The sequence below is a fragment of the Coturnix japonica genome, chromosome 2 (assembly GCF_001577835.2).
Source record: "Coturnix japonica isolate 7356 chromosome 2, Coturnix japonica 2.1, whole genome shotgun sequence".
Lineage (NCBI taxonomy): Eukaryota > Metazoa > Chordata > Aves > Galliformes > Phasianidae > Coturnix > Coturnix japonica.
Window position 1 is genome coordinate 102,413,098 of NC_029517.1, and position 13,827 is coordinate 102,426,924.

A 13,827-nucleotide genomic window follows, 5' to 3' on the forward strand; every position below is an offset into this window, starting at 1 on the left:
AGACGCTCATCAGAAATCCTGTGAACTATCATTCATCTCTCATTTCTGAAATGGACAATTTCAGACGGGAACAGTTGTCAAATCAGCTACTGGGACTTTCATGAAGCTGGAGACATGAATTTTCTTCTGTGTAAATGCAAAGGCCATGCAACATCATTACCTTGCCTGTGGGCCTTGGCTCCTTTCACTGGCTCCTTACACAGAGCTATGCTGTACCTTGCGGATTCACTGGCATGCAGACATGAATCCTCAGAGTCTTTTGGCATAAAAATGATAAAACTAGCTAAAAATTTTATCACTGTATATAAATAAACACTGGGTTTTTTAGGATCATAGAATGGCAAAGTTGAGAAAAGATTAAAAAAAAAAAAGAAAGATTTGTTTGGATAGAGATTAACAAAGCTTTACAACTATCAGAAAAGATATTTAGTAAAATTATAGAGGACACAATCTTGCTGTAAGGTGGAGCTCAAATGTTTTCAAATCCTCTATGTACATTCTTTCACAAATGGACTCACAGAAAGTCCTCAGCCCCTGATTTGTTCTGAAACAGCCAGACACAGACTTCTTGGTTTAAATCAATTGCTCACTAGGGAACATGCTATTTTTAACAAGTTATCAATTCTTTATAGAAAAATACCTATTCAGTTCAACTTCTGGGTGTCAGTGACTTCTTCTTCCTTCTTCTTCTTCTTGTTTTTTTTTTGTTGTTGTTGTTTTGTTTTTTTTTTAAGAAAACCTGGCACAGAACTGTAATTGTTAAGAAAATAAAAGAAATACTGAAGGATGTTTCTTTTTTCTTTTGTAGCTTCTGCATCCTTTACAGTGATCTGCCATTGTACTTTGAGATTTGTCTGATCACAGACCTGGGTGTGCCAGGAAAATTGCCATCAAACTGAACAGGACATTCACAAATATGGTGCAAATTTCTGTCGTGCAGAAGTAACTTCTCCAAATACGGACAAGTCTTTTCATGCCAAAGATGGTGCAAAAGAGGCAAAATAATTTTTCCACTAAACGCTGTCAACTATTCATGCTTTCGTCACTTGGATACCAATTGTGCTGACAATTGTTCTTCATGAGGGCTCTTCTGCACGCATATATCTTACCTGTTGTCTCCTCTGTGCTTTATGGTGAAGCCCTTTTTTGGAGCTAAAGTATTTGTCTGTCTTTTGAGTCTGCTAGAGACAAATTAGAGTCTGCTGGAGACAAATTACCAGCTGGCAATTTGTAACTCTTTGCTAGCTAGCTCTATCTGAACTCCCTGAGCAGTTCTTTTTGAAGACATTGCATTTCTATTTAAATTTTTAATGTTTTCCAGCTCTCACAGCCATACATAATTATGGAGATTAGTTTTGATTTTAAGGAGAGATTTGTTTTTTAATATATTTGGAGTCCTACATGCCCAGCTATTCCTCCTCATGTTCTATATTTGTAGTTTTTCAGAGATGCTGAGAGACACACTGTTTTCAGTAAAATCTAGGACACATAAATACTTGCCATCTCTTCACATTATGCTGTGATTCCACAGGAAAAAAAAAATCCAGGAAAAGCAAGAGAGACAGCAACTCTGTGCCACAGAAGTGCCCATGTAGAGACACTCCGTCATCTGGTTATTGACCCATGCGGAGTTTTTGACACCTCCAGAAGGGTGATGCAGGTTGGTGGCTCATAGCGTTCAATGGCAGGACTCAGCAAGACTGCTCTGCAATGAGATATCAATAAATGCTGAGGGCCAATTCAATTTAATGTCTATTTCAAAATTCTTTAATTATAATCTATCTCAAAGCGGGAAGCAAGGCAGGCTTTACCCAGTTAGCTAAGCAATAACTGAGTTTGGACACCTAATTAAAGAGTTTCTAGGCCTTAGTACCTCTCCAGAGGTGATGAGGCAGCTGTGGCAGAGACCCCAACAATATCTGACTTGCTGCTAGAATCCATCCTCCTTTTTAACACTTATGCAAAGAATTACTGAAGCCACCTTCTATGCGTACACATAGAGAAACATAGATTTTGCAATAGTATATGTGAGACATGGAAGAGTGACATTTTCTCACACACATAAGCACATGCATCCCAAAGCCATTAAAATCACAGCCGAAGGGGAAGGATTTCTCAGGACGTGTGAAGTGACAGCTCTTGGCACTTCTCCAGCCCTCCCTCCTGCAGGTTCATGCTGCATGAGAACAAGCTGATTAACTGTTTTCCCTGCCCTGAAGCTAGGGGCATTTAAGGGAAGGGGTTGTTCCTTTTATCCTACAGCAGAGAGGGCATGGGCGCAGAGGAGGTAATGAGAATTTCCCACTGGTTTCACCTTCTCTTTCCCAACCATTTTTCTCCCTTTTCCCTTGCCTGTCCTCCATCCAGATTCAATGTATTTGCTCATTAATGATTAGAAAAAAAAAAAAAAAAAGAAAAAAAATAAAGCTAGCTGGTACACACAGAAGTGCAAAGCTGCTGCTGAACAGACTCCATTTGCCTTAGGATCGGTTCCTGCATCTGCTTGTGAGGCTGCCAGTCAGGGCTACAGATGATTTAAGAGGTTTTTTTATTGGCAATTTAGTTAAACCTGCTGTGCACAGCTAGGTCTTAGGAGAAGGAAGATGAATGCACATTTTAATGACTGAATCAGCATATATTGGGAATCAGGATGGCAGCAGCCTCACCTCCCTAGGGGCTCACCGGCTATGACAACCGAAAAGCCTCCCGCCTGTTAAAAAGTACATGATTGCTGTATGCCCCTCTGCTTGATATATATTCCAGGCGGATTGTGTTGGGGCTCCCTGATGACATTAAAGCAAACCCAGTGTTTGCAAGATGATGTTGATGTTGTTTAGACCGTGATTCCAGTGCTGCGTCCCAGGAGGGACAAAACTATACTGTGGAGCGGTTTCAGCAGATTGTTGCATCCTTCACTTTCTCGTATGAATTGCTAATGTACAATGTCTGACTGCTGACAGGTGTAATAGCTGTTTTACATACACACACTTACCTCCGTGCTGGCTGGTGTAAGCTGGTACACCTTCCTCAAAGTCTGTGGAGTTGTCGATTTATAGTTATCGAAGATTACAGCCGTGGTGCTTTTCTCTATTTTTGTATATATTTGCACAGACATTCACATATTTCAGTTTTCAACAGATAGACCTCAGCTACCCAGAACAAGATCGTGTCCTCCATCTGTTTTTAATTCCAACAATCTCTGCAACCATGCAGAGTCACAAATGTGAAATTATTCCATATCCTCAGTGACATTCAGATAATTGAATTTATATTGCACATATGCTTGTTTACACATACAACAGCTCACAGTCATTATTACTGTTTCTGATTTATGTTATTCCTATCCAAAACTGCTTGTGTTTATGTACATCATTCATTCCAGAAATAAATCATCACTAAGTAATCAGATGATAGCGTCGTATTAAGCACCTCCCTCATCTCAAATTCCCATCCTTTGAATCCTTTTATTGTTATTATTATTATTTTTAATCACTGCAGAAGATATTGTCTTGCACTTTGAGCTCAACAGTTAAAGTCATTTTGGATGGTTGCATAGAAACACGTTGCAGTTTGAGGAAAACACATAACAGATCTTGTGAAGTTACAGAACCCTACATTTAACACACGGGAGAATTAACAATAAACTGCATAGAAATATCAAGTGCTTAGAAAATCATATCAAAGACCAGGATGTTAGGATTCAAGCCCAAGCTTTTATCTGCAAAATGATCCCAGCATAGCAAAGCACCAGGAAGCAGCCAGGCATTTCACACAAATTCCAAAACAGACCACCAAAAATTTTCTTGCTGGGCTCATCTTCTTCATGGATCTCCTGCCACTGTATGAGCTTTTTTTTTTTCACATGTGGCAGCCCCTAAGTCATCTTACTCCTGGACCAGGAATAAATCAGCTTTGATCTTCAGTTTCTTACTCAGTCAGGCTATTTTGCAGTGCTATTCCTTAAAGATTGTATTATATTATTTAGGTACTATCTATGAAAAATATGACTTCCCATAATTTATTTCCTTCTGCAAGATGATATGCAATGGTTTTGACAGACAGTGCCATTATTGTTTAGATAAAGTAGTATTGACTTTGTGAGTAACTAAAGTCAATTTGTAGTAGGTCTCCAGGTGATTAAAGTTACAGGATTCCACTAAAGTCAGCATAAGTCAGTGCTGCCAAGTTAAGCCAACTACAGACGTGAGGCCAAATCCGTACGTGACTTAAACAGCAAATCTGGGCCTGAAGTCATCATGTCCAACTCCTAAGGTGATGACACAAAGCTACTTCTGGTTTTATGACTGCTGTTTGATCTTTACTACCAAGCTGCTCGGCCTGGACCTACACCAGGAACTTTACAACCCAAAAGTAAGCCTCCTGTGGGATCTAGACCATAGGTGATAGCTGATGGGGATACAGCTCTGAGAGTTAGGCTTTACCTGACTTCTGCTGCTGGCCTCCATGTGCTGTATCTGCTGGTCAGCTCCCAGAATTCCATAAAGTTGGGATCATTTCTGCTCCCTGCCTCCCCAGGTCCCATGTTCCATTTATATGCTATCTAGACATGGCAATTGCACGTGAACTGCAAAAGTGTAAATTTTCTCCATCAGATGTAAAAAAGGCAAAACCTGGACCCTCCTTATTAAATAAATCATAAAAACAATCCATTTACATATGTTCTGCATTTCTGGGTGTGAATTTTTAAATATTTTAGAGGTTCAGGAAATCTGGGAGGACTTACAACATGAATCCTTCTGAACTGTGATATAAGAGTTACTTCTCCCTTAAGAATAATGATTTATTGGGTCTAAGCAGTTTTAGCATTATTATTTTTTTACCTACTGGGGCCTTCAATGCAGTTACTTTCAAAGGAAATAAAACCAGATGGTAATTGTAGATTAGGGAAAAAGAATGAGCTCCTAATTAATTATTAAAATTGACTTAATTTTAGAAACTTGCAGCAAATTCTTCATAGAAGAAAATTTAAAGATACAGGGACGTTGTTTATTGCATTACTTCTCAAACAACCTTACTCACATGATTAAAAGAATATTTTAAATACTAGAGAAATAATAATAGAAGCATAAATTACAATAGATAGATAGATTAGATATACTAGATATACAGAATTATATGAACGACTTCCTCTTCCCCACTATTCACAAACACTAACCCTATAAGATTCTGAATAACTGTTTTCATTCAATGCAGAGAAAAAAATCATTTTGCTATAGACAGAGTAGATCAGTAGAAACTGTCTCACCTAGAGCATGGAGCAACTCTACTATGGTTTCCTTTTCAGTTCATGTTCACAGATACTTTTCGGTAGTGCTGAAAACATACATTTCCTTTCAAAGTTTGTTATTTCACTGCTCTTCATTAAAACAGAGAATCGATATCTGTGATGACAGGGAAGACCAGGCTAGAATAAATTTAATATCAAAGTACTGTTTCACTTTCTGAAGAGGCTGCATAAAATATCCTCCCCTGTGTAAATTGATCTATTTCCTCTGGGTATTCAGTCACTTCCAATGCCTTCAGTGCTAAACTAGGATTACTGGTGCATTTTTCTTTCCATTGCTCTGCATATTCAACCCTGTAAATCAGGGTAAGATGCAGCTCCAATCTATGCACTTTGGAAATGGAGTTCCTTATATCCAAGAAAACTTCATGAAACTGAGCAGTTTCTACCTTCAGCATACTTATTCATGGGGATGTAATTTCATTTGAAGAGTAGTGATAGAGACAGTGCAAAGAACTGAGATCTTAAGTATGCTCTCAAGTACAGAGTAGTCTTTGCAGAAAGAAGGTAATGAGAAAGGGATGAAGCACTGATGAGAAAGGAATCTGAGAATATTTGTAGTGGGATTGATACGAGGCCCTGCAGTAATGTTTAGAGATTTGCTTCTTCCATAGCATTCTGCTACATGACAGTCATCCAGTGGATCAGCAGGATCTGGTCGCCTAACATCTATACCAACATAAGAAAAAATAGACCTTCAACTAACAAACCAAATAAAAACATTAAATCCCCAATTATACATACATCAAATTTGACACTTAAGAGCCAATACATTTGACTGCCTAAGGCAGTTGGTTTATAGAGTCATGCTCATTCCTCTTAATATTATTAACAATTCCCAGGGAAGTACTCCATAGTTACAGTAGCTTGTACACTTTATCATATGTTCAAAGGTGGAATCTGGCAAAAGGACTATGGAAACAGAACAATTTTATTTTTTATTTCCAAACAGATGTCTATGCAGAAAATAATAATCTACTGAGACTATTTACTAACTAACTTCCCTGGGACTAGAAATGGTCTCTCCTCAAGTGCTGGGACAAATGCTATGGTGGGAGTTTTGAGCTATCTGACTTTGAGTTGCTGCTTCAACTCTTGCAGTCAAAGTGATTGAGTCACAGAATGCAAATGCCTCATATGCCGGTTTTAAACATGCTCAGGATTAAATCAATGATTGGGCACGCAGTTCACTCTAAAGGCACGAGAGATATTCTCAACAAATTTTTTTTGGCCTTTGGTCAAGAGTATTGTGGATTTTCCCTGAAAAAGCAAGTAATTCTGACTGGATGCACCCTCTTTCAAATAGAACAAAACCACAGGTTTTTCCTCTTTCAAGGCAACACAAAGCTGACAATGCTCCTGCCACTTTCACAGTCTCAAAGACTTCTTTGTCCATTAGAATCCAAGACAAGCCACTACAGGGTCAGATCAAAGGTCCATCTAGACTAGTTCCAGCAGAGATCAGCAGGGGAAGACTAAGGCAAGGAATAAGAGCAGGGCAAGGTTATAGGTATTCTTTCTGAATGCTACCCCAGCCTCTGAATATTTGTGTAGCACGGACTTGCTGAGATAGAAGTTCATGTTAAATAACCTGTAAGGCATTTTTCTTCTAAGGATATGTTCAGCACTTTTTTTAAGCCTAAATTTCTGTGGAAATGAGTCCTACAAATTCACTAAACCCTTTGTGAAAATTATGTCCTTTCAAAGCTAGATATAGTAGGTTTCCTTTTTCCTATTCCTTGAATGGAAAGAGATAGTGAGATATCATTCTAATTTATCTTCCTTATGCTGTTCACCCTTAATAAATGATGAAAAACTTATAACCACAGTTACTCATTTCTTTTTTTTTTTTCTTTTTTTTTTTTTTTTTTGCGCACTGAAGAATTCTACTATGCTTAGTCACTTCTTATGAAGAGGTTGATCCATATTTTTATCATCATTGCTCATTATCACCCAGTGTTTCACTACGTGAGATCCTTCAGTAACTCACACAGGAGATTTGTCCAAAGCAAAGAGACCAAGAGTCAGTTGTCTTAAGTCACTTTTTTCCAGGAATTGTATACATAAGAAGCAGAGGAAGAAATGCATTTCACAGTTACCTTTGATTGGTCTAACTGTGTTTATATGAGCAGTAGAATGTAAATTTTATTTGCTAAGGGCATTAAAGTCTTTCATGTACAGCTTCCTAGCATAGCTCTTAAGAAGCTCATACAGAAATAAATTTTCAGAACCAACTGAAAGAAGTTATCTCTTGTAATTTCCACAGGACTAGACAAAGCTTACAAATCCTTGCAAAGATATCTTGGAATAGTGGTTTTGAAATGTATAGCTGTTCTAGAAGAGACTGAAAGAGCTCAAGGACAAGAAAATTGTCCTAAAAACAGACACAGTATTGATGGGGAAAGTCCTTGAGCATAAAAGTGTTTGGGAGAGGGGCTGAGAGAGCACTTATCTGTTCTTATATTCTTCACTAGACATTCTCTGTGGCTGCTATTAGTGTCCTGAGCTAGGTGTACCTGTAGTCTGACCCAGAAGAACTTCTCTTACAAACCCAGGCTGCCATGTTCGTTAAGACAGACCATCTATAATGCATGAAGATTACCCTTTCTGTGGCTGCTGTAAATGCCGCAGGAGGTTGTGCTCTCCCAGAGTTTGTCTCGAAAGAGGCGATGCGAGAAATAACGTCAGCGAAGACCATGCCACCAGGTGAAAGCCCGCACTAAGCTCTCGGGGACGGGCTGTGCTGTTGCTTCCCCGACTGTCAGCAGCCCGCGGCTCCTTTGTCACCACTCCCCCGGCGGTTGCGGCGCACCGATCCCGCAGCATGGGAGAGCCTGGAGCTCCGGGAGGCAGTCGGGCAGGCGGCAGGAGGGCTTAGGACCCAGGGGGACGGCAGCCTCCGAGTGGAAGGACCCAGGCTTTGGTGCACACGCCTCCTACCGAAAAAAAAAAAAAAAAAAAAAAAAATCCTAGCCCCGTGGAGCTGGCGCTCGCTCATTCACAGTTTTCTAGAGAGATCTGAGCCTGAACCTAGGAGCCGGGAGATCTTTCTCACCCACCCAGCTCAACGGCAAGGACACCTACAGGGGGAAAAAAAACCCCAAACATCCCACGCAGCCCCCCGCCGCCCCGAGGCAGGCTGCCTGGCTCTGTGCAGGTATTTGGATTTGTCTTTTCTCGGGTTGCGGCAGGGCGGCTCTCCTCTCTCCCGTCCCTCCCCCGCGCCTCCGGGCCCGGGCTGCGGCTTTTCAGCACCGCTGGGCGGACAGCTCCGGCCGCAGCCCCGCCGCGCTGCGGGCCGGGGCCTCTCCCTGCCTGCTCCCTTCCCGGCCCTGCCCTGCTCCTGCCTGCTGCCTACCTGCCCTACACCCTGCCTACCTGCCCTACACCCTGCCTACCTGCCCTACACCCTGCCTGCCTCTCGATCTGCCCTTTTCCTTGCCTGCCCTGCCTCCTGCTTCTTGCCTCTCCTGCCTTTTCTGCCCGTTTTTCCTCTGCCTGCCTGCCTCATTCCACTGCTCACTGCCATCTCCTTGTCTCCTGCCTCCACAGCTTGCCTCCCTTGCCTGCCTTGTTTCCCTGTTCCCTGCCTCCTCCATCTCCCTAAGCTGCCTGTCCTGCCTCTCTTCCTCCCTCCCTTGCTCCCTATCTGCCCTGCATCTCGTCCCTGTCTGATACCTGCCCTGCCCTGCCTGCCCTACTTCCTTACCTCCCTTTCCTCTCCTGAATCCCATCCACTCCCTGCTTTCTGACTCCCACCTACACTGTCTCTTTTGCCTCCTGTCCTTATTGCCCTGCCTTTCTGCTTTCTGCCTTCTTGCTTTCTGCCTCTCCGATCTACTCTCCTCCTTGATTTGCTTCCCTGCCTCCTTTCCTCCCAGCCCATATTTCTGTTTCCTTTCTTTCATACCATTTCCGCCTCCTAACGGCCTGCTTCTTCATCATCAGCTCTGGAGGAGGCTATGAGAACTAGGAAAAAAAAAAAAAAAAAAAAAGCTACTTAATCCCCAGAAACTGATCAAGGCAGGGGACAAGAGTAGCAAGATGGAAAGGAAAGACTACGTCCAATTTCAGAGCAGATGAGAAGTGAGAGGAATGGAGAGGGGAGGGTTAAAACTGGGAGTTAATTTGCTGAGACCCTAACTAAGTACAGGGTGATAGAAGTACAAGCAGAGACTGTTGCTTCTCAACAAATTGATCCCTGTTTTGACCAGGTACATTCAAACCAGAAGGGGATGAGAGATTAAAGGAAGGGAAAATGTTCAGGATTAGTCAAATGTTCAGCTTTACCAGAGGCAAACAGTAATGAATAATGTCTGCAGTGAAGAAGTAGGGTGAATCATGCTTACCCCATGAACCCTTTGCTGGAGGGAGTCAAGAACTAAGTTTTGGTTTTGCAAGCAGCAAGTGTTTTCAAGGAGGGTTTAATGCAGAAAATAAATACAAAGAAAATAACTGCTGGAGAATCCCCATGCATGCTACTGATTTGACTTTAATTATGCCTGCAATGGTATAATCCTGGTGAGGGTGAAGGGGGGTTGAAGAAGGTCATAGGAAGAAAGGAGCTTTCAGTTTAAAAATGCTGATTCCTAAATCTAAACAAGCTCCAGGAATAATGAAGTTAAGAGGCAGATGGTTAGTTGTTGTCCATCACTAAACAGTGACTGGATTGTATTTGGAAAGAAAAATTAAATTACAGAAAGGCTGCTTTCATGTGCTTTCTGAGTAATCAGACGGTAACACGGATTTTCTCCAGTAAGAAAAGTTAATGCAATGCCAACATCTAAATGACAGATTATGTAACAGTATTATGTCAAGTATTGTATAGCAAAGGTAAGGATTTTCTTTTTTTTGTGTAGTGATAAATCAGATGACCACATAGATCTTTCCCTGCTTTGCAGTCTGTACCCCACGATGAAGTTCGTATGGACAGCTCATGTTGTCAGCACAGTCAGGTCTGTTAAGTATCTGCTATGTGATGTCACTGATTATCTTCAGAATGTGGTTGACTCATCCGGATTTGCAAAGCATTGAGAATTTCTCTAAAGATTAGACTCTTGTAAGATATATGCAAAACAATAACATAACTTGTTCTAAAACCTTGCCATTCTTGCCTTACTATTTCATCATTTCTGACCACATCTGGTGCAGAGACCCAGATTCTCTTATGCCGAGTAACACAGAGAGCTACGGAGTAGGCGTAAGCAGTGCAGTTGGCAATAGAGGGACTGCAGAATCAGCCCCATCACAACGAGCCATAATTCCATAAACTCTGTGCTTTGAACATGGAAAGCATTGCAACAAAATATGTAACAACAGCTTCATTGTATTTCTAAAGAGGGCCCTGTCAGTGAGAATACAAGTTATCAGCCTCATAAAAAGAGTATTCCCTGCAAACTAAGGAGCATAAGCACAGCTTTGTTTTTTATCTAAATGAGGAGCTACTGAAGTACTTCTGCTAATATTTGGCAAATTAGTGTTATTTTCCCTCCTATCCCACAGATGTGGTATATAGCATATAAACAAGCATAATGGGACAACCAGATAATAAGAAATAGGTAGGAACATCAGTCTTTTATGGAAGGGAAAATTCACTGAGCAATATTTCACATAGTTTATGGCAGATATATATAAATCCTTTACATGTTGATATTATTACTGCTTTTAGGAATTTGCCTAAGAATTTCTAAAAGCTCTTTTTTTATTATTGTTAATAGGATTTGTAGAAATAAACTTCTTAATTTTAGTATGTTTGAATGCACAAGGTATTATCAAATTGCATTAAACTTCATTTTGACAGTGTTAGAAGAAATGTGCAGATCCACATTTTTACTGCTTGAGTAGATGTGGAGGGAAAAAAGCATAGTAAAATTACATGGATCCTTGGGTGCAGAAATCCCCCTTTGTCTTTTCCCTCCCTGCCCCCTCAGTTACATCTTTCCTCAATTTCTTTCTTCCTTCCTTTCTGCTTTCCATCTATCCTTTCTTCCTTCCTTCCATTCATCTTCCCACATTCTTTTTTCTCCTTTCCTCCTCTCTTCCTTTCCTCTTTCTGCCACCTTACAGAATGGCAGATGCCTTTCTCAGTCATAGTGTGTAAAGAAGAACTAAGTTTACTACTGACAGGGCAATAATACACAGCTGTGGAACTTAATATTTGTAAAGGAACATAACTTTTATAAGGTATAGCAAAACTCCCATGCAATTTGATAAACTTCACATTATTAGAGTTATAGAACTAAATGTCCTGACTATTTATTTTTTCCTTCTTCTGTATATCTTTATACAGATGTCATAATACTATTTCTACAGTGCATTAAGGAGTTTTCAGGCACCAGGATTATCATCCCACGCTATCAATTTCTCCTCATATCTTAATTATCATGCTCGGGGATTCGATTTCATGTTTTACACGCCACTGATCTTTTCTGCTGAAAGAAGATTCTATACAGTCGGACAAAGTGATTTCTTTCTCAGTAGTGGCCAGGATGCCTTTTTTTTTGGATGGTGACACTTCCAGTTCATGACTAACATGGAATTCCCAAGCAGCCTGATACTTTTTGACATGTCACAGGTCAGATGTCACATTCCCATAGGGATTAGCAGTTTATCTGTAGTTGGTGAAAATATAAAGCTTTAAAATTGTGTTCTGGAAATCGATTAAAGCAATCTTATTTAATTCACCACTAATTTGCTTATATTTTTTTTATTATTATTTACAAGTTCTCTGAGTTCCCATCCTCAGCATGTTGACAGTAAGTTTTCCAATTTTGTGTCAGAAAATAGTGAGGCAATCTATTTCACATCTATTGGACAACCTTGTCTATCCCTCCTGATGCCCATCAGTTTGTAGCATCAGCAGGACAGCTGCAGGTCAGTGTTGCAAGCATGCCTGCCCTACAGGCAAGCAGAGCTACAAGGATCAGCTGAGTTGCTGCCATGTTTTGTGCTGAGCCATGGCTAAATTACCACTATTGGACAGATAGATGTGGCCCAAGGGTAACCTGTAACTGACTCAAGCTGACAAGAAGTCTGTAATATGAGGGAAATAGGGTTGTGTGATGTATTGTATTCACTGAACTAGAGGAAATGTTAGGTTTTGCTCTTCGGCAAGGAGATCATAACCCAGGAAGGAGTGAGAACGATCAAATTCCCCACACAGCTGTTAGAGTCACAAACATCTCCTATTTTCATACTGAAGAGAAGCAACAGTTCCCTAGCCAAGGTGTACAGGAGCAGTAGGCCTTCAGGTAGGAAGGTCTGCAACATTTTATCCATTCTAATTCACTGGGAGATTTGCATCCCACAGGGAAGAAAGAGGTGTGAATAATTTGTGCAGCTGTCAGGCTATGAGTTTGGGAAGCAGTGGCTGCTCTTGGAAACACCTAAAGAGATTATATTCATTTTGAGTTCAGATTGTGTTACTAAAGTTTCTCCTTACACTGGGGAAACAGGGAGCAATGCAGTCTACCTCCTCATTTCTTAGTGTGCAAAAAAGGTTTCACATTTTTTTCATGGTGTGGAACATTATTCATAAAGTGGAAAGATTGCCCAGATGTTAACATGTATGCTTGCAGCTCAAGGGACATATGCTCTATTCCCAGCTCTGTGAAATGTGTCTGCGATGACTTCAGGCAAATCACTCAGGGCATTACTTTTCACCACTAGCTGAGGCAGATGCCAAGATCCTGCAGTCAAGGACAAGAAAGAGTCAGATTTTGTCATTCCTTTTTTGAAATTAATTCATGTAGCCAGGGTACAGCCCTTTTTATGTCTGAGCACCCAATCTACAGTTCGGATTCCTACTTAGACTACCAAAGACTTTATAGTGCCAAGGAATCCACTTCTATGAGCTCAGCTATGGGTCCATCCTGCCCTGGGGAATAATACCTGCTAAGCAGAATACAGCCCAAAGACGTTTTTCATAGTATAACATCATTTTAAATTTTTTTTTTTAAAGCAATTTAATGAGATTACACCCACACACTGAAATGAAATCATTCTATCTTACCATTTTCCCACCCTCTCAGCCCACTCTTTTCTGGCATGACTTTATCATCTAGCATGCATATGAATACTAGGAATTAGAAATTACATAATGAGACAAATCATAACAGTGGTGACTATTAACGCCAGGTGAAGATCAAAGGTCATTGCCTTCCTCATTTGAAAGCTATAGAAATGAACATTCACCTGATGCACATCTTTGGATGGAATGGACAGAAGTTTCTAAAAATGGATGATTGAAGTGGACAGAGAAGAGACAAATGGAAATAAGTGCAATATTTCAAGAGGCAAATGATGTTGTAGGCAAAGTGGGCAAGAATGAAATGGTTCAGATAAGCATAATCACCACTGCATACAGTTTTGGCCAATTATCCGGGTGATATAGGGCAAATAAGTGTTGAATGCTGATCCTGAAGAGAGTACTAGAACATGTTAAGACCTTTGAATGGATAGTGTTATGAGGATTAATACTTAATACATTACCTTAATTTTAGTTAATAATTATTGTTTTTTTT

The 13,827-nt window shown here is 40.5% G+C and overlaps 1 protein-coding gene across 2 annotated transcripts in view; it reads left to right on the top strand.

Annotated features, from left to right (window-relative positions):
• Window positions 1-8,295: 8,295 nt before the first annotated feature.
• Window positions 8,296-13,827, top strand: part of CLVS1 (clavesin 1) — a 94,147-nt gene continuing 88,615 nt past the window's right edge. The window contains exons 1-2 of one of the 2 annotated variants that reach the window (XM_032442739.1): window positions 8,296-8,462; window positions 10,207-10,260. The gene's annotated coding sequence lies outside the window, so the exon portion shown is untranslated. The remainder of the gene's footprint in view (window positions 8,463-10,206; window positions 10,261-13,827) is intronic. The other variant, XM_015855663.2, reaches the window with a different exon arrangement.